At 39.3% G+C, this 25,274-nt stretch overlaps 1 long non-coding RNA gene across 1 annotated transcript; it reads left to right on the forward strand.

The window, feature by feature from the left end:
• Positions 1-6,953: 6,953 nt before the first annotated feature.
• LOC134295311 (uncharacterized) lies at positions 6,954-22,579 on the forward strand. Its single transcript, XR_010001854.1, has 3 exons — positions 6,954-7,071; positions 9,497-9,680; positions 10,493-22,579. It is a non-coding gene; the product is annotated as an uncharacterized LOC134295311 (long non-coding RNA).
• Positions 22,580-25,274: the final 2,695 nt, after the last annotated feature.

The raw sequence follows: 25,274 nt of genomic DNA on the forward strand, positions 1-25,274 counted from the left end.
TTATAGTTGGGGGTCACCACAACATGAAGAACTGTATTAAGGGGTCGCGGCATTAGGAAGATTGAGAACCACTGCTCTAGGTGGAAGTACATATTTGTGTTCAAGAAATACTGCATGTGTTGTTGCATCTTGTTCCAGCTTCCAGAGTGTGCCTACATTGTCGTCTTTGATGCTTGACTTGGTGGGGTGAAAGCAGTCAAAATCTGTCACAATATGATGCCATGGTACAGTGTTCTGCTCAAACGGCTATCTCAAGCATCCACTTGGCTTCATCATCTCCTTTCTTTTTCCAGATTTAACCTAGTTTTAAGGACAGAGGGAGGAAGGGGGAGAGAGAGCAGGGAGGGAGAAAAGAGAAAAGGAACTAAAGCAGGGCCAGTGAATGAGGCAATAGCAATTCTGCAGTGTCTTTGGAGGGAAAGACAAGACACCTTAAAATGCTAAGAGTGTTGGTCTGCTTCCCCACTTCTTGCCAAAGCACTTTTTTATCTGTGGGAATAAAAAAGGAGGCAGGTCAGTCTATTTTCTGTGGCTAAAGAAAACATGAATAAATAAAGCTGTTATGAGAAGGTAAGAAGATGGGATGGAGTGATTGACAGGAAAATCAGTGTGGTATATTGTTAACGGCATTCAAGGGGGACTGGAAAAATCCATGTTATATTGCAAGATGATATGTAAATCCATTGGCTGACCTTGGGCTGGTCTTCGCTTTTCGTTCTATCTCTTTCTGCTTGACCTCCTCACAGGATTGTTGTGAGTATGCAAAGGAGAGTTGTGTATGTTATCTCAACCTTCTTAGAGGAAAAATGAGATATAAATGTAGCTAAATAACAGATAGATGGACGTGTCAGGAGACAGATGTTTCTTGCCTTCTTTTCTTTTCTGTTGTTAGGCCTTCATGAATCACACAAACTACATTTCATTTAAGAGGAATCACTTGGTGGAAAGGAGAATCAGATATTCTGCAAATAAGGGTCCTCCTCTTTATTTCCTCCCAGCCTTCTTCTCTACTGCATTAAGACAAGAAAGAGGCAGAAGGTCTTCTATTAGCCAGAATTAGGAAACATAGAGCTAGGTGCCAGCCGCTCCGTAACTCTAATCCAAGATCTTAATTGTAACTGGTTTAACAGTCATTCAGGCAGTTTATAACAGTCATGAGATGGCAATTAGGGACATTGGATGAGGGGGTAGGGAAATCTGTTCATTAACCAAATAAAGACCGATTAAGCTTGCTTATTCAGCCACTAATAATAATCCTACTATTGGCGCTGTGTCGAGAGCCAAGGTATTAAAAATGTGGCTTACCAGTATCACAGTAGGAATATGGGTCAGCTTTCGGCTTATCCAGATAATCGGCTCACAGTGTGACTCTACCACATTTTAGTCTCTATGGAACCGTCCTATAAGTCCCATTTAGGTATGATAACCAGTCCATACATCAGTGGTTCTCAACCTGTGGATCCCCAGGTGTTTTGGCCCACAACTCTCAGAAATCCCAGCCAGTTTACCAGCTGTTAGGATTTCTGGGAGTTGAAGGCCAAAACATCTGGGGACCCATAGGTTGAGAACCACTGCCATACATGATAGATGGGGCTGTAGCCTTGCTGCACAGGCGGACAAGAAAAACATATGTTACCTCCAAGTTTTTAAGCCCTATTTTGAAAATAGAGTCCCCCTTGGACCAACCAACAGGTATACTGTTTTTGTGAACTCAAAGAAAATGATTACTTCTATTGATGGATGCTCTTGAAAAGCAGTTCAAGGTAGTTTGTTCAAACATTGTCAGCACAAAGGCGCTTGGGCAGAATTGAGGCTAATTGCCTTCTTCTGTGGCCTTCCTATGCAGAGCTTCCTGCGGAGAGACATGCCTCATTGTCTTTCATAAAATTGTCACCTAGTCCAAGGTCTTCTTATGTAGTCACCTGCACACAAGTAAATTCAGTGGCATCAGGATGAATGTATATATAAGAGGAGGCTATATATAAGAATGTCTGGTCTGTGAAAACTTAAATATGGAAATGTGTATTTCAGGGAAAATGACATGGGGAAATGTGTATGTTAGGAGAAATAGTGTATGACAATAAGTGTGGATTTGCATGTTGAATTTTTAAAAATTCAGATTGGCATAAAAATGTAAGAAGTGGAAGACTGTGAAGCTGTCAGAAACTACAAAATAAACCAATTTCTCCAACTTTCTTTTAGACTAGTCTAGAAAGTTTACTTTTTTGGACTAATAGTCCCAGAATCTCCAATCATGTTTACTAGGATTCTAGGGCATTAATTCCCCAAAGTAATTTGTCCAAGGTCTATTCTGGAAAGCCACTTTTAATGCATTTTTTGAGTAATTTTTAGTGGCCATACAGAATTGAGATACCTTACATCAAAGTACAATGTTGTTTTATGTAGTGCTGTATTGCCTACCATGATATTTTAAATTTTCTCCATGACCATTCCACATGGATTTTATTATACATTTCAAGGCTAGGGAAACTTTGGCCATATAGTTATTCAGTTTATGATTCATCTCAGTGCCATCCTCCAGAGCTAACAATGTAGGACTGGGGAGGTTGGGAGGGCCTGAGGTTCTGCAGCTCTGCTTTATTTTTATAAAAGTTATGTTCCTTTCCCCCAGAGCTCCAACATGAACCTCCCATTACGACTCCCCGAAAGATAGATTCTTTTAATTTTATCTAGAATAGAAAACATAAGTTCTAGGTGTCAGTGAGGATAACAAGGCATCATTGGTTCTACCTATTCTTTTGCATGAATTTGTTAGCTCAGTGTGTTTTAATAGGCAGGAACAATTTCACTGTTTTGATGCATTACTTTTTTTGGGATAACAACTCTCAGATTCCCCCATATTAGCTGAGCGATTGTAGGAGCAGTAGTTCGAAAAGCAGCTTTTTGAGACAGAAGCAATAGCTCCCCACTTAAGATAAAAAAGATGGAACAACTATTATTGTTAGTAAAGGACAAAGCAGACACCTTACTGTAGGAGATGATTGGGGTTTTAACTCAGAAACCTGGCTTGGAATTTCAGAGTTGTAAAGTGGGAGGTTAAAGGGAGATTAGGGATTTGCAACATCAAAGTCATGGCACTACCTAGCAAATTTCCACATATCATGATTCTTCCTTAAAACAGGATCAACCCAAGATATTTTGCTTTCTTATATAAAAGTAAGGTTTAGCCTTTTCCTCCAGCACCAACAAAAGCCTGCGGGATTGGCAGTTGCGTCTTTAACATTGGTGACAGGGCAGCATCTTTCACAACACCTGAGAGAAGAAAGCTAATGTCTTATACTGGATATATATGTATTAGGGAGCCAGCACAATGTATTGATTTGAACATTGGAGTACAACTGTAGAAACCAGGGCTCGAACAGCTAATTGGCCATGAAATTACACTCTCGGTCTCATAGGAAAGCAATGACAAAGTTCTTCTAATCAAAATCTTGTCAAGAAAACCATAAGATAGAAATGCCCTGAAGACACACAACAGTAGTTTGGTTCCCAATCAGAGGCAATGTTACTTTTGTGACTTCCACTCAACCCAGTTTCCATCATCTGAAGCAACCACTTCAGTCTTTGTCATGGTAAGCTTAGCCCTCCACAAAGTCTTAGGGCTCTCTCCGAGTTGTGATAAGAAAGAGGAAGAATATTCAAACCCAGTGAAAAGATGAGAATGTTCACGGGCTAGGACTTAGAATCATAAATTAGTGGCAGCTAAAAAAACCAATGGGATAAATAGGAGTCTAGTGTCTAGATCCAGGGAAATCATGCTCCTCCTCTATTCCGCCTTGGTCAGATCACACCTAGAATACTGTGTCCAATTCTGGGCACTGCAACTGAAAGGAGATGTTGACAAGCTGGAAGGTGTCCAGAGGAGGGCGACTAAAATGATCAAGGGTCTGGAAAACAAGCCCTATGAGGAGCGGCTTAAAGAACCGGGCATGTTTAGCCTGCAAAAGAGAGGAGACATGATAGCCATGTATAAATATGTGAGGGGAAGTCATAGGGAGGAGGGAGCAAGTTTGTTTTCTGCGGCCCTGGAGACGAGGACGTGGGACAATGGCTTCAAACTACAGGAAATGAGATTCCACCTGAACATTAGGAAGCACTTCCTCACTGTGAGGGCTGTTCAGCAGTGGAACTCTTTGCCCCAGAGTGTGTTGGAGGCTCCTTATTTGGAGGCTTTTCAGCAAAGGCTGAATGTCCCTCTTTCGGGGGTGCTTTGAATGCTATTTTCCTGCTTCTTGGCAGGGGGTTGGACTGGATGGCCCATGAGGTCTTTTCCAATTCTATGATTCTAGGATTCTGTAATTTATGATTCTAGAGTTGGAAGAGACCTCATGGATCATCCAGTCCAACCCCCTGCCAAGAAGCAGGAAAATCGCATTCAAAGCACCCCCGACAGATAGCCTCTGCTTAAAAGCCTCCAAAGATGGTTTTTAAGCAGAGTACTTGTTTAATGGAAGATTTAAATGTAGTTAATTTGCACAGAAAATTGGATTTTCTGCATAGAAATCTTCTTTTCTGTCCAGAAGAGGCTATTTCTTGCCCCCAACATCCTCCATGTGAATTTTGTGCAGAAAAAGTCTCAAACTACAAATAGCTTTTGAAAAACTGTACTGTTTTTGAAGACTTCCCATAGTCAAAAGAAAAATGCTAAAATAATTTGACTTTTGACAGCAGTAATAAATTCATCACACATATAACCGAATAGAATCTGATTCAGCTTGGCCTCCTAGTCTTGAAATTGATATCAGAAATGATCATTGTCAGAGTTTCTAATTCGTTTCTAATTTAAAGAGAAACCTGTATTGCTGAGCTTTTTCAATTGGTTGAATCCTGATTTAGTCATACTCAAAGTTGATCTGTTGACATCACTTATATAATGAGCCCTGGTTAATCTAAGTCCTCTTCATTTCAGATGGTCTACCCAAATGGGGAGTAGGTCTAGATCTGACCTCATGTTTTGTTTTTAAACTCTGCAATCTCTTTATTATTCTTTGGAGACCCATGCAACCAGTGTGTTGCTTAAAATGGAAAACAGCTGAGAAACAGGTGATTGAAAATGATCTATTAATTTTTCTTGTAACAATCTCTTGATTCCTTGGCTATCCAAACCAGAACATTTATGTGTATGTGTGTGTGGATAGATAGATAGATAGATAGATAGATAGATAGATAGATAGATAGATAGATAGATAGATAGATATAGTGTATTTTGGAGATATTAAAGATCTATGATTACATTGTTCACCTATGTGGGTTGCAATATGTCTCACCATAGATGGACAATGCTTTAGTGATGAGAATTATATAGATATAAACCCAAAATTCCCCACTGCAATTTTAGTTAAATGAATTCAAAAACAATAAATTATAGTTTTGAAATCTACATTGTTGTTTGGTTCTGAATATTTCTAAACCAGTTATTTTTTAATATAGTATCTTAATTCTCTGATACATGATCTGTGAAGTCTGGATGTTTCTGTGTGTGAAGGGCTGAATCCACCACAACTGGAATTGTTACATTTTTAACACATTCTGCCCTTGCGCTTTGCTACTCTGCTGCTGAGTACGCATGCCCAGTGTGGAATACATCTCACCATGTTAAAACAGTGGATGTGGCTCTTCATGAGACATGCCGCATTATCACAGGATGTCTACGCCCTTCACCACTGGAGAAATTATACTGTTTAGCTGGCACTGTATCACTTGACATCAGCTGGGAAGTAGCAGTTAACAATGAAAGGACCAACTCAGTGACATCTCCGACCCATCCCCTGTTCAAATATCAGCCAGCACTCCAATACCTTAAATCAAAAAATCGTTTTCTAGATCCACAGAGATACTCGTAGGAACACCTCAGCAAGCGAGAGTCCAAAAGTGGCAGGCTAAAACCCAGAATCTCAATCAGTGGCTGACACCGAATGAGAAATTCCCTCCTGGGCACACAGAAGACTTGGCGACTTGGAAGGTGCTGAACAGACTGCGCTCTGGCACGAGATGCAGAGCCAACCTTAAGAAATAGGGCTACAAAGTGGAGTCCATGACATGCGAGTGTGGAGAAGAGCAAACCACAGACCATCTACTACAATGCAGTCTGAGCCCTGCCACATGCACAATGGAGGACCTTCTTATAGCAACACCAGAGGCACTCCAAGTGGCCAGCTACTGGTCAAAGGACTTTTAATATAATGCCAAGTTTTTAAAACTTTGTGTTTTCAAATAAATTACAAGTTGTACCCTCAGTTCGATTCTGACATGATAAATAAATAACACATTTTGTGTCCGTTTTAAATTATGCCCAAATTGTAACATATTTTCCCTTAGGTAATTGAGAGGTGTTTTATATTTACTCATGGCTTTGAAGTTTGAGGGTAACTTTTTCTCATATACGCAGTGGTTATGAGTGGCATTATTAGGTGATGTTCAAAAAGAAGCAGCTAAGAATGTAACTTTCCCAACTAAATCCCAACTTTTAAAACAAAGTGACCCCACCCCCAAGACCCTTATGTGCATACCTATTGTGTACCCTGCATTGTAGCACACTGACTTCCCTGGATATTTTCAAACACTCCGTAGTGTCCATTCATGGTCCTTGGCAGCACATGGAAAGATCATTTGAGTCTAGACTGGAGGAGGGTAGCTTTAATTGGATTCCAGTGGCTTTATATAAGCACAGGACGTGGTGCTTAATTCCAAGGAAACCCAGCATGAAGAGTCAAGCCTACCTATTTGTAGGCACCTGTTGGACAAAACAGCTCTCAAGCTACCCAGAGAGCAACTTCTGTGCTTTATTTGTTCATCCTGCCCCTGGCAGTGAAGTTGTCCTTTATTGCAGATAGCGCTGCATGAGCTTCTCTGTCTGTGAGGAATGTGACATTGAATAGCTTTATCATATTCCGTGGGAATGGCTACTGTTTTCATGAAACCAGTTTTTCCTCACAGGCCATTACAAAAGCAATACATCTGATGAACAGCTGCCAAAAATTGGATATTTTTTTTACTCTCCATGAGAGCTTGCTGTTGGGCAAACCAGCCATAGAAATCTTTCCTTGAAAGGTAAGTCCCCTGCGTTAAGTGGGACTTATTTTGAAGGACGTGTGTCTAGAATTTAGTCCTTTAATAAAAAATAGCTTACCCTTCTAAATTTCTATGGAATGTATTCTATAGGACATTGTGATTCCACATTGTATCATAGTATTTTTTCTATATTTAGTGAAATGTGAAATATTCTATAATAGACATATACAACATATAGTATTGACTATATCCTTTATTGATATAAAATATTATCCTGCACATAATATAGAATATATTATATGTGTCTATATTCTGTATGCCTATTTGCAGATAGCTAGTAAGCTAGTAAGCAAAAATAAATAAGTTATGTACAGTGAACAGGTTATAAAATCTATAATATTATAAGATGATGAATATAAATATATATGGAGCCCCCAATGATGCAGCGGGTTAAACTGCTGAGCTATTGAACATGCTGACCGAAAGGTCAGCGGTTTGAATCCAGGGAGCAGAGTGAGTTCCCACTGTTAGCCCCACCTTCTGCCAACTTAGCAGTTCGAAAACATGCAAATGTGAGTAGATCAATAGGTACTGCTCCGGTGGGAAGATAATGGCACTCCATGCAGTCATGCCGGCCACATGATCTTGGAGATGTCTATGGACAATGCCGGCTCTTCAGCTTAGAAAAGGAGATGAGCACCAACACCCAGAGTCGGACACGACTAGATTTAATGTCAGGGGAAAGCCTTTACCATATATATATATATATATATATATATATATATATATATATATATATGCATGCATGTATGCATGTATCTATATGTGTTTGTATGTATTTTCCAAGATAGCCCCTACTTCCAGAGAGCACTGTAACAATAGATCTGGACCAAACTTGGCACATAGACACCCTGTGCTCCCCCCCCCCTCATGACCCATTTTAAGTCCTAGTGGGGTTGGGGCTGTTGGATCCTGAATGATGGGAGTTGCAGTACCTACACTCACATCCAGAGATAAACACGAACCACATCAATGATGGATCTGGACCAAACCTGGCACACAGACCCCTCATAACCAACTTTAAGTCCTGGTAGGGTTTTTTGGGGGGGGGGGGGCTGGACATTGGGAGTTGCAGTACATGCACCCACATCCAGGGATCACCGTGAACCACATCAATGATGGATCTGGACCAAACCTAGCACACAGACCCCTCATAACCAACTTTAAGTCCTGGTAGGGTTTTTTTTTTTTTTTGCGGGGGCTGGACAATGGGAGTTGCAGTACATGCACCCACATCCAGATGTAACCAGAGCATGGACCACCTTGGCCAAGTCAGGCTTCCCAAGGTATGGGCGCAGCTGGCACACAATGTTTAGTTGTGCAAAAGCTCCCCTGGCCACCGCTGAAACCTGGGGTTCCAGGCTCCAGGAGACCTCCCAAGCTGTGAACCTGCGTCTTCAGGGAGAGTGTAACCCCATCCAACACAGGCTGTAACCCTATGCCCTGTTCGGCCTTCCGACTGACCAAGAGGACCTCTGTCTTGTCTCAATTTCAATTTGTTCGCTCTCATCCAGACCGTCACAGGGAGTTGTAGTTCACCTACATCCAGAGCGCACTGTGAACCCAAAAGAAAGATCTTGACCGAACCTAGCACACAGACCCAACGTGGAGTTTGGTGGAAATTAACCATGGATGCTGGGAGTTATTGTTCACTCGCATCCAGAGAGCGCTATGTACCCAGCTATTAATGGATCTGGACCACACTTGGCACGCATACCTAACATTGCCAACTTTGAATACTGGTGTGGTTGGAACAAAACAAATGATGAGAAGAGTTGTAAACTACCCACTTTCTAATACATTTTCTAATTAGTTCATTCTTAAAATCCAAAACCCCAAAATGACTTTTTCTAGTATTTATTTTTACTAAATTACTTAACCCGGGCGTTGCCAGAGAGTACTGTAACTCCCACCAACAACAAGTTATCCAGCATTTCTTACTTTTGTATGATTTCTTCAGCTTATTGGTTAAGAAGGAATAATCTTTTCTTTTCCTAATTATATCAATGGATTATTCTCTTATAATGGCGTTTCCATCAACTAGTATGGGAGAATTCTGATGTGTTTGGTACTGTCAAAATTTAAGACACAATTAAAGACCTATCTCTTCCAGTAGACCTACGTAGTCAATTTTAAACTATGAATTTTTAATGTATATTCTATTAGTATTGTATTTTAATCTTTGTACTATGTTTTTTAATGTATGTATTTTAAGATATTATGTTTTATCTGGGTAGTTTAAATATGTTGTACCCCACCACAAGCTGTGAGGAGAGGCAGGTAACAAATAAAATTATTATTATTATTATTATTATTATTATTATTATTATTATTATTATTATTAGTAGTAGTAGTAGTAGTAGTAGTATCTTGAAGCAGCCTAAGTGGGGCATGTCTCCTCCAGGTTTTTCCTGCATATACCTTACCTTTGATGAGTCACCGCAGAGTGGGAGGAGGAAGAGAGTCAAACCTTACCAATGGTGTACTGCAAATCAAGGAGCCTACAGATGTCTGGGCATGTCTTTGCCCAGAGATGTGCTACAGGGGACAGAAGGAGACTGGCTTTCATCAAAATGAATGCATGAAGGGTGAGATTTATGCACATGATCCTTTCACTAGTTAATGACATCACATTTTATTTTTAAAGGGTTATCCTCACACTTGAAAAGGTGCATCTTCAAAAATGAAAACAAACAAAAAGAATGTGAAAAGATAACTCTGAAAACAAAAGGTCCCCTACCCACAGTGTCCCAGGGAGACATCTTATCTCTAGGTTTGTGAATCTAAATAGAATTGGGGCTGGTAATACTTGGGTAATTGGCTATAGTTTTCTTTTTGCCCTCTTCAGTACTACGACAGAAGAAAAGTAAGATATGCATACCAGCTTGGCTATATCTTATCTGTACTATATTGGTATATCTGTTCCTGTCCAACTGAGATTAGGCATGATCCCCATAGAATTTTGTAATAATTAAAAAATAGAGTAGTATTATTAAGTCAATCTTATCCACATATTTGTGACATTCATTCACATGTTGGCCAAAGTTAAGAAGAATAAGCCCAGGAGTGTGCTGTGAAGGGGTATCAAAATGAGGATGTCCCTCAAATAAGAATTTTGCCCCCTCTGTGAATTTTGTCTTCAGTCCTCAAATTTCTAGCACTGCACTGAGTGTGTTTACTGTACAGATTTGTGTGTTTCCAAATCTGAGTAATATATCCATATGGAATATTACACTGTCCTATGAAATCTGTAGTTCAGCCAAGGTAACTGTAGGCCTCTGAACATGTTTATTTCACAATAAATACCTGACCTTACCTTGGGCTAGTGTGCATGTGTTTGTATAGGTCTTGTTTCTTAGTCATCCTTATCTCAAATATTCTGCTTTCCTTGTGTTTTTAGGTTTCCCTTGACAGTGATCTGGGGTCACTGCAAATCAAGGACTTGTTTGCATGGTGTTTGACGTCATCAAAATAGGTGAAAAAGAAAATGATAGGCTATGGTTGTTGTTGGAATTGTGTAAACTACTACATGCCAGAAATATCTCACATACAGTTCTTGAGTGGGATTATCTACTACTATCCACAGCAAAGATGGTTTTGGAAGATAATGGATAGCCTCGTGGATGGTTTGGAAGCATCAGCTGCTGCAGGATTTCTAAACAAAGTTGATGCCTAGGTGGGAGGCCATGAAGACACATAACAAAAAAAAAACTAAAACAAAAGTATAGGTTCCCATTTTTTATTTCAAATATTTAAATAATACTAATCAATAATACAATAATAATACAAGAATATAATAATAATAATAATAATAATAATAATAATAATAATAATAATAATAATAATAATACAAGTCAGACCATTTAAAAAACAATATTCCTCATGCCATTGTGTTTTTTAAATCCCCTGAATTAATACACACTGATAAAGGCATGAAATATCAAACACATTCACCTGGGCTTTTCTCCCACTTGGGAGGAAAAATTGCAATAGGTGCATTATCGTCATAAATAAGGAAATTATACATAATTATACATAACAAATTATACATAACAAAAAAACTAAAACAAAAGTATAGGTTCTCATTTTTTATTTCAAATATTTAAATAATACTAATCAATAATACAATAACAACAATACAAGAATATAATACAATAATAATAATACAAGTCAGACCATTTAAAAAACAATATTCCTCATGCCATTGTGTTTTTTAAAACCCCTGAATTAATACACACTGATAAAGGCATAAAATATCAAACACATTCACCTGGGCTTTTCTCCCACTTGGGAGGAAAAATTGCAATAGGTGCATTATCGTTATAAATAAGGAAATTATACAGCATGGAAGAGAGAATCAGAATAAAGAACATTATGCTCTGTACAATGAATATTCTCAAATTAGCATTTCCCCCATCAACCATCACACTTTCACACAAAGGCTAAGATGCTATATTAATAAAAATAGTTCAAGATTTCTGTTTAGTACACACACACCCTTTTTGTACTTGGAATCAAAATCACAGAAAGTGCAATAGGACTAGAGAGTGGCAGTGGCTGAAAGAACATTTTCTAGCCACGAACTAAATTCCGTCTTAGATTCCACAAATTCCACCAAAACAAGCCAAGTTGTCCTATTCTTGGGAAAGCCCTGAACACTGAACTGACATTCCCTCTTCCTCCTTTCTCTATTTTGGTGTTTTTGTACATAAAGAATTAGAGATGCATTTGGTAGTTCTTGAAGATACGTGATGGATGTAGTCTTGCATGGCTCATAGTTGTTCCACATGCATAGCTACTCCACACGGTGAGCCATTTATCACCTCCACTTGGACCTAATGTAAAGCAAAGGAAGACCCCCAACCATGGGTTGTTTGTCCCCAGAGGAGAGCGGGGGAATCACAGAGACACCTGTCTATGTCCTCATAGCCCAAGTGTTTACATCATCCACTGAGATCTGCCAGATTCCTTTGGAGATCTCAGTAGCTCATGTAATAGCTTCATGACTGGTTATGGGGATGAAGCCAGATTCGTCTGCAATGCCTCTCCTTGCTGGCTTCCAAGCATGAATGGTTGTGGATGGAGGGGCAGTTTGGCAGCTTTACAGTAGGTCCTGGCGAGGGGAGGGGGCTTTCATCAATGTGGGGGGGGGGAGGCAGGACATATCGGTCTTTGAGGGCCCTTCCAGACAGGTTCTTTATCCCAGGATCTGATCCCAGGTTTTATGTTTATCCCAGATTATCTGGCAGTGCAGACTCATATAATCCAGTTTAAACCTGGGATCAGATCCTGGGATGAAGGGCCTGTCTGGAAGGCCCCTGAGATAATCAAAAAGAAACTTATGCAAATATGCAGACAAACGTGTGTAGGCCATTAGCAGCATGCCAATGTGCATATCACTCTGCCCCTCCTAATCAGAAATGTTAATAAATCTTCAGGTTGGTTTGATTCAAATTGTTTTTTCCAGAAGAGTCTTGCTTTCAGTTCAGGATTTGGGAAGGGGAAGGAAATGATGGAGACGATGACAATGACGATGAGATTTACATCATGATTGGCCCTTGTCTCAAGGCAACTTACAAAAGTAAAAAGAAGCACAGTTACCAAATCGCATCACTCAAAAGCTAAACTGTAATGAAACTATCAAAAATGCTAACTCCAGTTTAAATTTTTTTTATCAATAGATATTTCTAATCTATAAGAGGAAAATTAGTTTTTTTTTCTTGTACCTGTGACATTTTCTCTCACTTTCCCGTCCTTGTCCAGTCAAATCACAAGGAGAAGTTATCTACTTTTCAGATAACATACAGTATACATTAACAAATACTTGAAGGTCAGGCTTGTTCAGTTCATTGATAGAGTTTGCCACAGTATGGACTGAATAAATGAAGGTTTTATATAGGCTTCTATATAAAGGTTTTATATCGAAGCAATCTTAATTTTAGGTTGTAAACCTGTTCTAAGTTTTTTTTTATAGTGCTATGAAATTTCTCACATATTCCAATTTCTATCAGCTATTGCAGGTTCTTGCACAGTTTCTTTCAAAACAGTCCATCATGATGTATTGAGTTTTAGATTCCGCAGCAGAGTGTATAACTGGCAAGTAATGTGCGAGTAGTGCAGAACCTGTGATTGGGGACACAAGTTTGTTAAGGAGCAGCAAATTATCCTGACAGCACAGACTTCCAGCGTAGATTTGACCTTTTCAAGAACTTATCTCAACAGTAGAGAGAGAGAAAATGACAAGATACAGAAATAAAAACATGAAACAGCACCACCTTTCTATTGCTTCTAACATAAAAGTATAGCAGCACATTTTCCAACTTGTGTTGGAAACCAGCCTTCATCCTTCCTTGACAATTGGTACTAGGAGGCCATCCACATTGCAAAATTAGAGAAGTTTGATACCACTTTAACTGTCATAGCTCCATCCTGTGGGTTTCTATGAATTGTAGTTTGTTGTGGCATACAGTTCTCTGACAGAGAAGGGTAAATATCTCACAAAAATACAAATCCCCAAATTCCTATGGCAATTAATATGGTTCCAACTGCTATAATTCCGCAATATGGATAAACCTTAGGCCATTATCAGCCATACTTTGGTAACCTCCTATATTGGTTACAGCTACTCATTCTACATTGAACTGCCACCAAGGATGGCCCAAAACAGAGTTGGACATAACATGGCACATGTTGATGAACTACAATTCCCAGTGGGCTTAGGAAGTATAGCCATGCTGGTGATTATGTCCAACTGGAAGGCTACACAATACCCACTGCTGGCCACAGCAAATGGAGAACATGGTCGCTCCTTTACTTGCAGAAGGTACATCTACGCTGCAGAATGAATGCACTTTGACACCATGTTAACAGCCATCGTTCAGTGCTATGGAATCCTGGGATTTGTAGCCTGATGCGGCACCAGCACTTTTTGGCAGGGAAAGTGAACGATCTTGCAAAATTAAAACTCCCATTGAGCCATGGCAGTCAACGTGGTATCAAACTGCATTCATTCTACAGCGTAGATGCACCCAGAGATGGCCAGAGAGAATACAAAGGGCATGTGTTGGCTTGGTTGCACTTATCGTCTATTCACTTCTGCTGGGCCTGTTTGAAGGTATTGGTTTTTAATGTAAATGGGCCAAAATGAGTGAGGCTCTTTGTCTCCGTAGGCATGTTCTCTCATCCTGTATCCTCCCATTTTGAAAGAGCTGCCAAGCTCTGGCTTCCATCTTCCATCAAGGCAAGGCCTGAAGATTTAGAATCAGCCTCCCAGGGAAGCTTGCCAGGCCACTGCTCAATCAAACTGGAGCAGAAGAAATATATCTCCTGCTTTTTAACCAGTTTCCCATCTGTCCTGCTACCATTCCCGTTTTCATGTATGAGCTAAGCATTTAATCAACTGTGTTTCAGCTTGAGTGCTTTAAAAGAAATTGCAAGGCATTTCAAATGCACTTTATAAATAAAACGCATACGCCCAAGGACACCCCAAATTGTACCTTCCTCTATAGTATGTCATCATATGTACATAAATAAATAAAACAAAACATCCCTGGAAAAGGCGGCTTAAGTTTTTGATTCCCAGGCCCTACAGTGCCTACTGCAAATTCCATAACCTATTGCATAAGCTATTGGAAAATAACTGCACCCAGTCTATGGGCACACATCTTTTTGGCAAATGTGGATCTCCATGAATATGTGGAAACCACCTTTGGAAAACCACTAGTCAAGAGAAGCATGACCTTGTTAGAAGTTAACTCTTTGAACAAGTGATATTCACAAGCCTTAATGTTATGACTCATAGGAATCTCAGCTGTTAAACTGAAGAACCATGCCTTTAAACTGCCAAGGATAAAGACATGCCACTACAAAAGATTTTGGTTTGCAGAGGATGGTTGTGTCTTTGCAGCTGAAGTTGCCCACAAGATATATACTCCCTTGAAACCTCTTAGTTTAAAATATGCACTCAGAGATAAAAAAAAAGTCTTCTCTGAAAAATAACATATCTTGTTTACTCATAAACATCTTGTATTAATTCACCATACAGGCATATTTCTTATTGAAGTTCAGTTATAGATAGGCTATAGCTTCTCTCTGTGTTGAGAACACAGGGTATCATTCTTTATCTGTAGTCCATAGTGTTTAGGTATACTTGTATTCACTGAAGTCCATAAGTATATATATCCACTGAAGTCCTAAACAACAACCTTCTCTACTAAAGTCCAAACACACTTGCACCAATCCAGACCTCTGAGGTCTGATACAAGACTGTTCCCATTGAAGTTTAAACAAATACTGAATACAAAATTGAGTACTGAGTCTGCACATGCTCAGTACAATCACATATCTATAACCTCTCCAACACAAAAGAGTCAAATTGGCAAATCAACATACAGTACACATAGAATGCAGGTTACCAAATGTATACATTAACAAGTAAATAGTGAGTGGCTTGGGAGGTTGCTATTTCCAATAGTGCCAAAACTGGGGGGCTGACTATGACAACCCGCCAAATCTTTAGCTTTTTCAAAAACAGTCTTTGAACTTTTTGTGGATTAAAAAAAGAGGGGAATAGCTTCAAACACTTGTTCAGAATTTGGAAGTAATAAGTTACTTGTAATTAGCTCCTTTTTGCCAAATCAAAGATATAACTTAAGGTGCATCTACTCTGTAGAACCAATGTACTTTGACCCCACTTTAACTGCCATGGCCCAATGCTATGGAATCCTGAGATTTATAGCACTCTTGGCAAAGTAGGCCGATGCCCTTGTAAAACTACAGTTCCCAAGATCCCATAGCATTGATCCATGGTAGTTAAAGTCGTGTCAAACTGCATTAATTCTACAGTGTAGATGCACCCTAAGTTTTACCACAATTGTAGTTTAAAAAGGGAGCATTTTGCTGCTTTTGAGGTATAAGTGTTAACATTTCAATAAGACCTTGTGTACAGCATATGTCATTGGCGAAGGTGGAAATCTCAGCTTGCATTCATCCCTTCTTAATGTCATCTCTCCCACTCCTCCTCTCCCACTAGCTTTCTCTACTTACTGTCTAAATTTAGCTTATAAACTTTTGCAGACAGAGATCATATCTTCCTATACATATGCTACCCAATAAACAGGGTGAGTGACTTGTGGTCTTTCAGCTTTTGTTAAACTGCAGCTCCCACCATCCTTTACCATTCATAATGCAGGCTGATGGAAGTTGCAATGTAACAACGGGTGGGGTGTAGATTTCACACTCCATGCCAATGCTTGGGAGTGCAACATAAATAACAACAAGCATAAAACCATCTGATGCCACAAATTAAGAGTACATCTAGAATGAATGAAGTTTGACGTCACTTTAACTACAATGGCTCAATGTTATGGAATCCTAGGATCTGTAGTTTGGTGAGGACTTGATTTTTTTTTTTTTGGCAGAGAAGGCTAGACACCTCGTAAAACAACATTTCTCATGATTCCATAGCATTGAACCCTAGTAGTTAAAGTGGGGTCAAACTGCATTCATTCTGAAGTGTACATTCACCCTAAGTGTTTCATGGAAGGGGGATGTCATGAATACCTTCTGTTCTGCTTGCATAGAGTTAAATGTCTTTTCCACGTGTTGTCAGTGGCTCTTAAGTACATGGAGATATGCCATGTCATGTGATGCAAGAAACTAGCAACTGGTGAATAATGGCACATTACACATAATGATGTATGACCCCTCTGCCTTTACAGACAAATTGCTTCCTTGTTTATATCTAAAATGGGCTGGTTCTCAGGGAATTGTCTCCATGTATCAATTTTCTTTTACAACCAGCGTGACAGCTGGCACTGGATCATGGACAAAATATTTTCTGGAACTGGCGCACCCTATAGTTTGGATGATGGATACTAACGTTATTAGTAATGTGGGAAAATTTTGATCCTGCTACGCTACAGAGGATTGAGCAATACAATTGTTGAAGCCCATATTGTCCAAAGATGGGAATTTTATCATGATATTGTTGGACTGCACCTTCCTTGAGTATTCAGCATTAGCTCTATTTAATAGGGTTGATAGGGCATGCATCAGGAAGCCATACATGGTGTTCTGGAACAGATGAATGTGCCATGGCTGCCATTAGTCCATTAGCTAGCTCAATATTGTCTATTTTAATTGATACAAGTTCTGGGATGTCAAATAAAAACCTTCCCCATCCTGTTTGAAGATATAGCAGGGATGGAACCTGGCTATTCTTTATGTAGAGCATTGCTCTAGCATTGAGCTATGCCCCATCCCCAAACAGTATGATAGTAGTCACAAGACAACACCAATTGTATCACTGCCCTTCACCAGTATGAAGAGTCTGGAAATCAAGTCTTGCAACCAACAATTGAGTCACCTGAGCATTTTTAGCATGGAGAAGAAAATGAAACTGGGAGATGATATGACATCCATCATTAAATATCTGAAAATATGTCATGTCACAGATCAAGGTTATTTTGTTTTACTCCAGAAGATAGTGCCTGATTCTATGGATTCAAATGTCAGGAAAGGAAATTTTGATTCAACGTTAGGAGGAACTTCCTGATGAAAAGCTTGTACAACAGTGGAACATAATACTCAGAAATATAGTACACTCTCCTTTATTGGAAATTTTGATTGTGAGATCGGATGTCCATCTGCCAGGGAAGCTTTAATTGGCTGTGGATTCCAACACTATCAAAAGCTTCACACAGTGGTCTTCAGAATACCACCCAATTGTCTAGCCTACATGTGTCAAACTCAAGGCTTGCAGATTGAATCTGGCCCACAATGTCATTTCATATGGCCTTCCAGATGCTGTACTACAGTTCATGTATTCCTCATCATTATACATAATAACTAGAGCTGGTTTGAGTTGTGATATAGTAACATATGGATGGCTGCAGCTTGTTCTATTTAGTCAGGATAGTGGGGTTTGAATTTAATACAAGGCTTGTGAATAGGATGTCCGACTTTAAAATGTACTTCAACCTTTCCCCAATCTCAGGTGTTGCTGGGTTGCAATTCCCATTGTCCCCAGTCTGCATGATGAATAATCAAAAGTGGTGGGAGTTGCTATTCAATAACATCTGAGGACCCAAATTGGGTACAAACTAAAGAACACTGATGACTATGTAAAAAAAGTTACAGCTGGCCTTCTGTATCCACAGAATCTCCATCCATGGATTCAACAACCCTTTGAGGCTAATGTGAAAATGAATGTGACAGCCCAGGGCTAGACTTATGATGATATGACCATGACTAAGAACAAAAAGAGGTTTCTATTGTTTACAGGATGAAATATACGCACAAATGAAAACTAGTTTACATTTCTTGTACCACCTAAATCTCTGAAAGGATTTTGGGAGGGCATAAGAACCTGAGCTGCTTCATTTTTTCAGACAGAGGCAGGAATAAAACACACTGTATCAGTAATACAAAGAGTGTGTGGGAGACTTGTGTGCTGCTACGTGACCTTCACTGTTGGACTGTCCAGGTGCTTCTCAGAGGCTCCATTATTCAGGCCATGATACTGATATCAACTTCAAAGTGAAAGAAATAGAAAAGTCAGAAATATGAAGGTTGCGCTGATCCTTTCCCCCCACCCACATCTTTATCTCTCAAAACAATTTTCCCTTTCATTTTGCTTGGGTTTGTGGGCAGAAACACTGTTCTTTTCAAGGTCTTATCCTTGTGTCATATCCCCCCCCCCCCCTTTCCTGGATATAAGAGTTCACTTAGCAAAAGAATTGCTCACAAGCTGTTTGGGGGTGTATATCTATTTCTGATCAAGCTCATTGCCCAAACCCCACTATAGTTTTATATGCTGAAGTAGCTATGTCCAGGTTAGTCAGGGGAGAGACTCATGGTGGTAAATACCACAAAGAGTGAGACACAGTTTTCATATCACTATCTTGAACCCAATAATTGACAACAGAGAGAAATCTGCAGCTTTAGCTGTGAAGCCCTAAAATTAGCAATCTAAGTGCATGCAAATGTAGGAAATTTAGGAAAAAAGAATGGATGTTTTTGTTATTAAGCTAGCAAATAAGCTAAGAAAGTCTAATTCAACTGCATTTGTATTAGAGGGGAAACGTTTTTAACTTTTAAGTTTATGTTAAATTGCCCTTTCAACTGAAGTTAAATGCCTACATTTACCAGAATTAGTTATTATTTTATTGACTCCCATATGGATCCGTACCAAAATGTTAGGGTTAAGAGCTTCAACATTCAGTTTCCTGGGATAGATGATGAGATGGATGGAATACATGCAGTTTGAAGTGCAGAACATATAATGACTACTTGGATGCAAAGAAAAACATACTCTTCTAAGATGCCATTTTTATTTATTAGTTTAAAATAATTTAGCTTTGGGATCAACTAAATACTATGTTGTTAAAGGCTTTCATGGCCAGAATCACTGAGTTGCTGTGAGTTTTCCAGGCTGTATGGCCATGTTCCAACATCGGGAAAGAATGCTTCTGGAACATGGCCATACAGCCCGGAAAAATCACAGCAACCTAGTAACAAAACACTCATTAAAATTATTGGCCCCTTTGTATTTGCCTTTCTTTCCAATAATGACTTAATTACTTGGCTAATTTGCAATCAAATTCATACTGATATTCCAACTAGTGAATCACCTTAGTTTAAAAATATATGGTTTTTGTTATAAAATTCCCAACTTATAACTTAATTAACAATTTAACATGTGCATGAATCAGACTTAAGACAATTATATTCCCACCTCCAAAGTGGAAGAAAAGCATTACAAAATAAGGGAGAATGTGTGGCGTTCATTTATTAGATATATACTGTATTAGATACAAGTATATACTCAATTCTAAAACACATTTCCCCCCATATAAACATATCTAAAAATAGGATGTGTCTTAGAATCATGGGTGCCTATATATATATATATATATATATATATATATATATATATTCTGTTGGTAGTACTAAAAGTAGTGTGCGTCATAATGATGATATGTGAGAATCAAAGTCCATACAATTTCAGTTCCATACAACTGTCTTTTAAATGTGTTTTTAACTAGTACTTTTTACTGTTTGTTGTTTAATTTGTCTATTTCATTTTCTTTTATTTTGTTTTTTCAATTTAACTTGTCATTTATTTTGTATATATTATTTATTGTATTTACTTATGTTGTGAGCTGCCCCGAGTCCTTTCTGGGAGATGCGGCGGGACAGAAATAAAGATGACGACAATGATGATGATGATGATGATGATGATGATGATGATGATGATGATGATAATGACGTACCTACCTGATGTCTAGCCAGGTGAAGACATTTGCATATAATACATTCAAATAAACAGCATTGCATCTAAATCTGCTGTGTGTGATCAGAATGGCTCATTATACCTGCAGAAGACTTCATGTCTAATGAGGAATTCTGTTGGCAGAAAAGAAGAGAGGTGATCTTTGTTGATTTCTTCTGCTTGCATGTGGCTTCCTATCCATCTCCAAGGAATTTACTCTACTGGGCTAAGTTGGGATGGTAGTGTTGGGGAGCTGCAGAGGGATGGGCTACTGGTGGATTCTAGGTGGAATTCAAAAAAAAAAAAATCCCGACAACTACCTTGTTGCAACAACTTCATTGACTACTGGTCTTGTTGCAGGCACAATTCAAAGTGCTGGTTATGACCTCGAGTCAAAGTTATTTGATGGATCTTATTCCCCCATATAAATGTGCCTATATTTTGAGATCTTCTTGGGAAGCCCTTTCTCTCTCCCACTTCTGCCATAGGCACATTTGGTGGGAACACAGGAGAAGGTCTTCTCAGTTGCTACTCCCCAGCTCTGAAAAGTCAGATCAGCACCTTCCTTGCCATCCTTCCTACAGGCAGAGAAGGGAAGATCAGTGGCAAAAGAGCTTTGTACAATGTGCAGAGTTTTGTATTTGATGTTTTCGTGATTTATGTTTTTAATTTTTAATACAGTACTTAAATAACATTTTTAACTTTTTAATGTTGTGATTCCTAAGGTATGTTTGCTTTAACTGTTGTAAGCCCTCTGAAGTCCTGAACTGGAGAAAAGGCACAATACAAATATATATAACAGCAGCCACAATAACAAAAGGTTTACTCCTCAAGAATATCGTGGCACTTCAAAGAATAACAAGGTTTATTAGGTCTAGAGGCTTTTTTGTAGATGACAAATGCATGAAGTGGGGGATATAATCTGTGAAATGAGAGCAAACTGAAACATGAAATGCGTAAACAGTGATTGTAATGTTGATGCTTATGGTTAACAAAGCATAATTGGATGATAACATAGACATCCTTCAACAGCTGAAGTGAATACATGTAGCTGGATTTAAAAGCTTTCACACCTATTGATAAAGTTGAATCTTTTGATGCATTTTTGCTCAGAGTTTTTCCATTACAATCTCTCTTTGACTGTTCCTTTTAGATCAGAGATAGCCAGCTTGGGGCAAATGTGTGTAGGAGTCTTTACTCGTCATGTTTCATCAAGTTTAGTGGCACTTACTTTGGAATCAATATGTTCACAATTGCTTGGTCAGCTTGGAATGAAAACCTGTGAATGTTGCTAAAGCAGTTCTTGTGGGTAGAATTGTCATTCCACCTGGTCAGCTGGACTTCACCTGGTTTCTAGGAATACCACCCATGTGGCTTGATTCCATTTTTTTTATTTAAAAAGCAAAAGCAAATATCTAGCCCTTATAGGATAGGAGTTATAAGGTAAAATGTACAGCTACCATTTTGCCCAATAGAAATGAGCCAACTCTCAGAATTATTAAGGACAATGGAATTACAGAATTTAGGATAAAAACCAAGACAACTAATTAAGTTGATAAGATAATTAATTAAGTCAAAAGGAGGATCGGGGCAGTTACCATGTGTCTCGTTTTGCTCCTGTCATAAGGATGGGGAGAGCAACCCCATCCTTATGCCAGGAGGACCATCTGAGGATGACTGGAGCCCTCCCTCTTCCCCTCCCATCCCCACCCTTTCCCAGGCCTTCCCCCTCACAAGTCTGTTCCACCCGTCATGTGCCCTAAACTTTAGGCTTACGGTCGCCCTAAGTCAGAAACGACATGAAGGCACACAAAAACAACAATCCTAATTAACTTGACACTCAGGGGACTTAATCTAGAACTTTAACTAGTCCTATGATACAAAAGACAGTTACTCAACTTGTAGAGATTGGAGATATCTATTATCGCTAAACCATGTCATAACTTGATGTTATTTAGGATTCAAATTTTGTAGTGTTGTGATTTGTAATTACATGTTATAATGTTGTCATTTATTCCCCCTTGATTTCAAATGTTGTAATTTATTCCCACTTGACTTCAGCCAAAGCTTTATTGACCAAAATAAAGGCTACTGACTGACTGACTATCTCATCAGCCAAAAGCAGACCCACACTTCCCATTGAATTACAGTAGTCTCACTTATCCAACCTTTGCTCATCCAACTTTCTGTATTATCCAACGCATTCTGCCTCCCGCCCGGATCCACAGCTGTTTCTTTAGGCAGGCAAGAATAACAGATTTTTAAAAATCTTCACAGGATTTAACTACTGACAATGTAGGGTTGTTGTATGTCTTTCGGGGTGTGGCCATGTTCCAGAAGCATTCTCTCCTGACGTTTCGCCCACATCTATGGCAGGCATCCTCAGAGGTTGTGAGGTATGGAGAAAACTAAGCAAAGAGGTTAATATATATCTGTGGAAAGTCTAGGGTGAGAGAGGTCAGTGTGAATGTTGTGTAGTTAATCACTTTAATTAGCATTGAAAAGCTTATCTGCTGTCTTCTTCCTGCCTCTGGGGCATCCTTTGTTTAGAGTCGTTAACTGCCCTTGGTTGATTCATGTCTGGAAATCCTCTGTTTTCAGAGTATTGCTTTTTATTTACTGTTCTGATTTTTGAGTTTTTTAATACTGGTAGCCAGATTTTGTTCATTTTCATGGTTTCTTCCTTTCTGTTGAAGTTGTCCACATGCTTGTGGATTTCAATGGCTTCTCTGTGTAGTCTGACATGATAGTTGTTAGAATGGTCCAGCATTTTTGTGTTCTCAAATAGTATTCTGTGTCCAGGCTGGTTCATCAAATGCTCTGCTATGGCTGATTTCTCTGGTTGAATTAGTCTGCAGTGCCTTTCATGTTCTTTGACTCTTGTTTGGGCGCTGCGTTTGGTGGTCCCTATGTAGACTTGTCCACAGCTGCATGGTATCCGGTAGACTCCTGCAGAAGAGAGAGGATCCCTCTTGTCCTTCGCTGACCGTAGCATTTGTTGGATTTTCTTCGTGGGTCTGTAGATAGTTTGTAGGTTGTGCTTCTTCATCAGCTTCCCCATGCGGTCAGCAGTTCCCTTGATGTATGGTAAGAACACCTTTCCTCTGGGTGGATCTTTGTCTTGACTCTCATGGCTTGTTCTTGGCCTTGCAGCTCTTCTGATGTCTGTGGTGGAGTATCCATTGGCCTGTAGAGCCCAGTTTAGGTGGTTGAGTTCACCTTGGAGGAGGTGAGGTTCGCAGATTCTTTGTGCACGGTCTGTCAGGGCTTTGATTGTGCTCCTTTTTTGACTTGGGTGATGGTTGGAGTTTTTATGAAGGTATCTATCTGTGTGTGTAGGTTTTCTGTAAACTGTGTGGCCCAATTGTTGATTGGGTTTGCGGATGACCAGAACATCTAGAAATGGCAGTTTTCCTTCCTTTTCTTTTTCCATGGTGAATTGGATGTTTGGGTGGATGCTGTTAAGATGGTCCAGGAACTTGCTGAGTTCTTCTCCTCCATGGCTCCAAATTGTGAAGGTGTCATCTACGTATCTGAACCAAACAGTTGGCTTTTTTGGTGCTGTTTCTAGGGCCTGTTTTTCAAAGTATTCCATATAGAAATTTGCTACTACTGGGCTGAGAGGGCTCCCCATGGCCACTCCATCCTTCTGTTCATAGAATCCAGTGTCCCACTGAAAGTAGCTAGTGGTGAGGCAATGGTGAAACAGGGCTGTGATGTCTTCTGGGAAGTTTTGTTTGATTAGTGTGAGGGTGTCAGCTACTGGGACTTTGGTAAAAAGGGACACCACATCAAAGCTGATCAGGATGTCCTTGGTGCTTAGATTGAGGTTGCTGATCTTTTCTATAAAGTGTGTAGAGTCCTTGATATAATGTGCAGTGAGCCCAATGTGGGTTTGTAGCTGTGTAGCCAGAAATTTTGCCAGGTTGTAAGTCGACGATCCAATGGCACTTACAATGGGTCTGAGTGGGATGGAGTCCTTGTGGATTTTGGGGAGTCCATAAAGCCTGGGTGGGAGGGATTCTGATTTGCACAGCTGTTGGCGTATGTCAAAGTTAATGGAGGAGTTCTTGATTAGAGTGTTCGTTTTTCTGGTGATTTTGTTAGTAGGGTCAATGTAGTCAATGTTTTTATAGTCAATGTTTTCAATACATTGTGATGTTTTGGTGCTAAATTCATAAATATAGTAGTTACTACATAACATTATCATGTATTGAACTGTTATTTCTGTCGATTTATTGTGAAACATGATGTTTTGATGCTTAATTTGTAAAATCATAACTTAATTTAACGTTTAATAGGCTTTTCCTTAATCCCTCCTTATTATCCAACCTTTTCTCTTATCCAAGGTTCTGCCGGCCTGTTTATGTTGGATAAGCGAGACTTTATTGTACTAGTAAGTTTGTGTTGACTAAAATTGTTCTTTATTTAAAATATTGTATTGTTCCTTTCTCTTTTTTTCCCACTACATATAAGATATGTGCAGTGTGCATGGGAATTTGTTCATGCTTTTTTGAAACTATAGTTCCCCTGCCCCCCAGTCTGAGCGACCATGAACTGGTCCTCTGTTTAAAAAGTTTTTGCACCTACCTGAAGCTTGGAAAAGTAGCCTTTGCTTAGTGATACCCCGACTAGGAAATTCTGGGTGCTATCTTACGAAACAGTCACTTCCCCAAATTTAGTCCTTAAGTCTCCTTAACCTTGTTCTCCATCCTGTTCCCAAGTATTTTCCCTTTCATTGTATAAGTATACTTCAGTTAATGAATTACATGCGTTACTTTAACAGAAAATTTGGTACTAGAAGCAGAAGCAACAAGAAAAGAATAGGGATAAGTTCTTGCACCACAAAAAGAAGAGCAGCAACATGCTCCAGGAAACATTTTATTCCAAACTAATTGTATTTATGTGT

The sequence above is a fragment of the Anolis carolinensis genome, chromosome 1 (genome assembly GCF_035594765.1).
Source record: "Anolis carolinensis isolate JA03-04 chromosome 1, rAnoCar3.1.pri, whole genome shotgun sequence".
Lineage (NCBI taxonomy): Eukaryota > Metazoa > Chordata > Lepidosauria > Squamata > Dactyloidae > Anolis > Anolis carolinensis.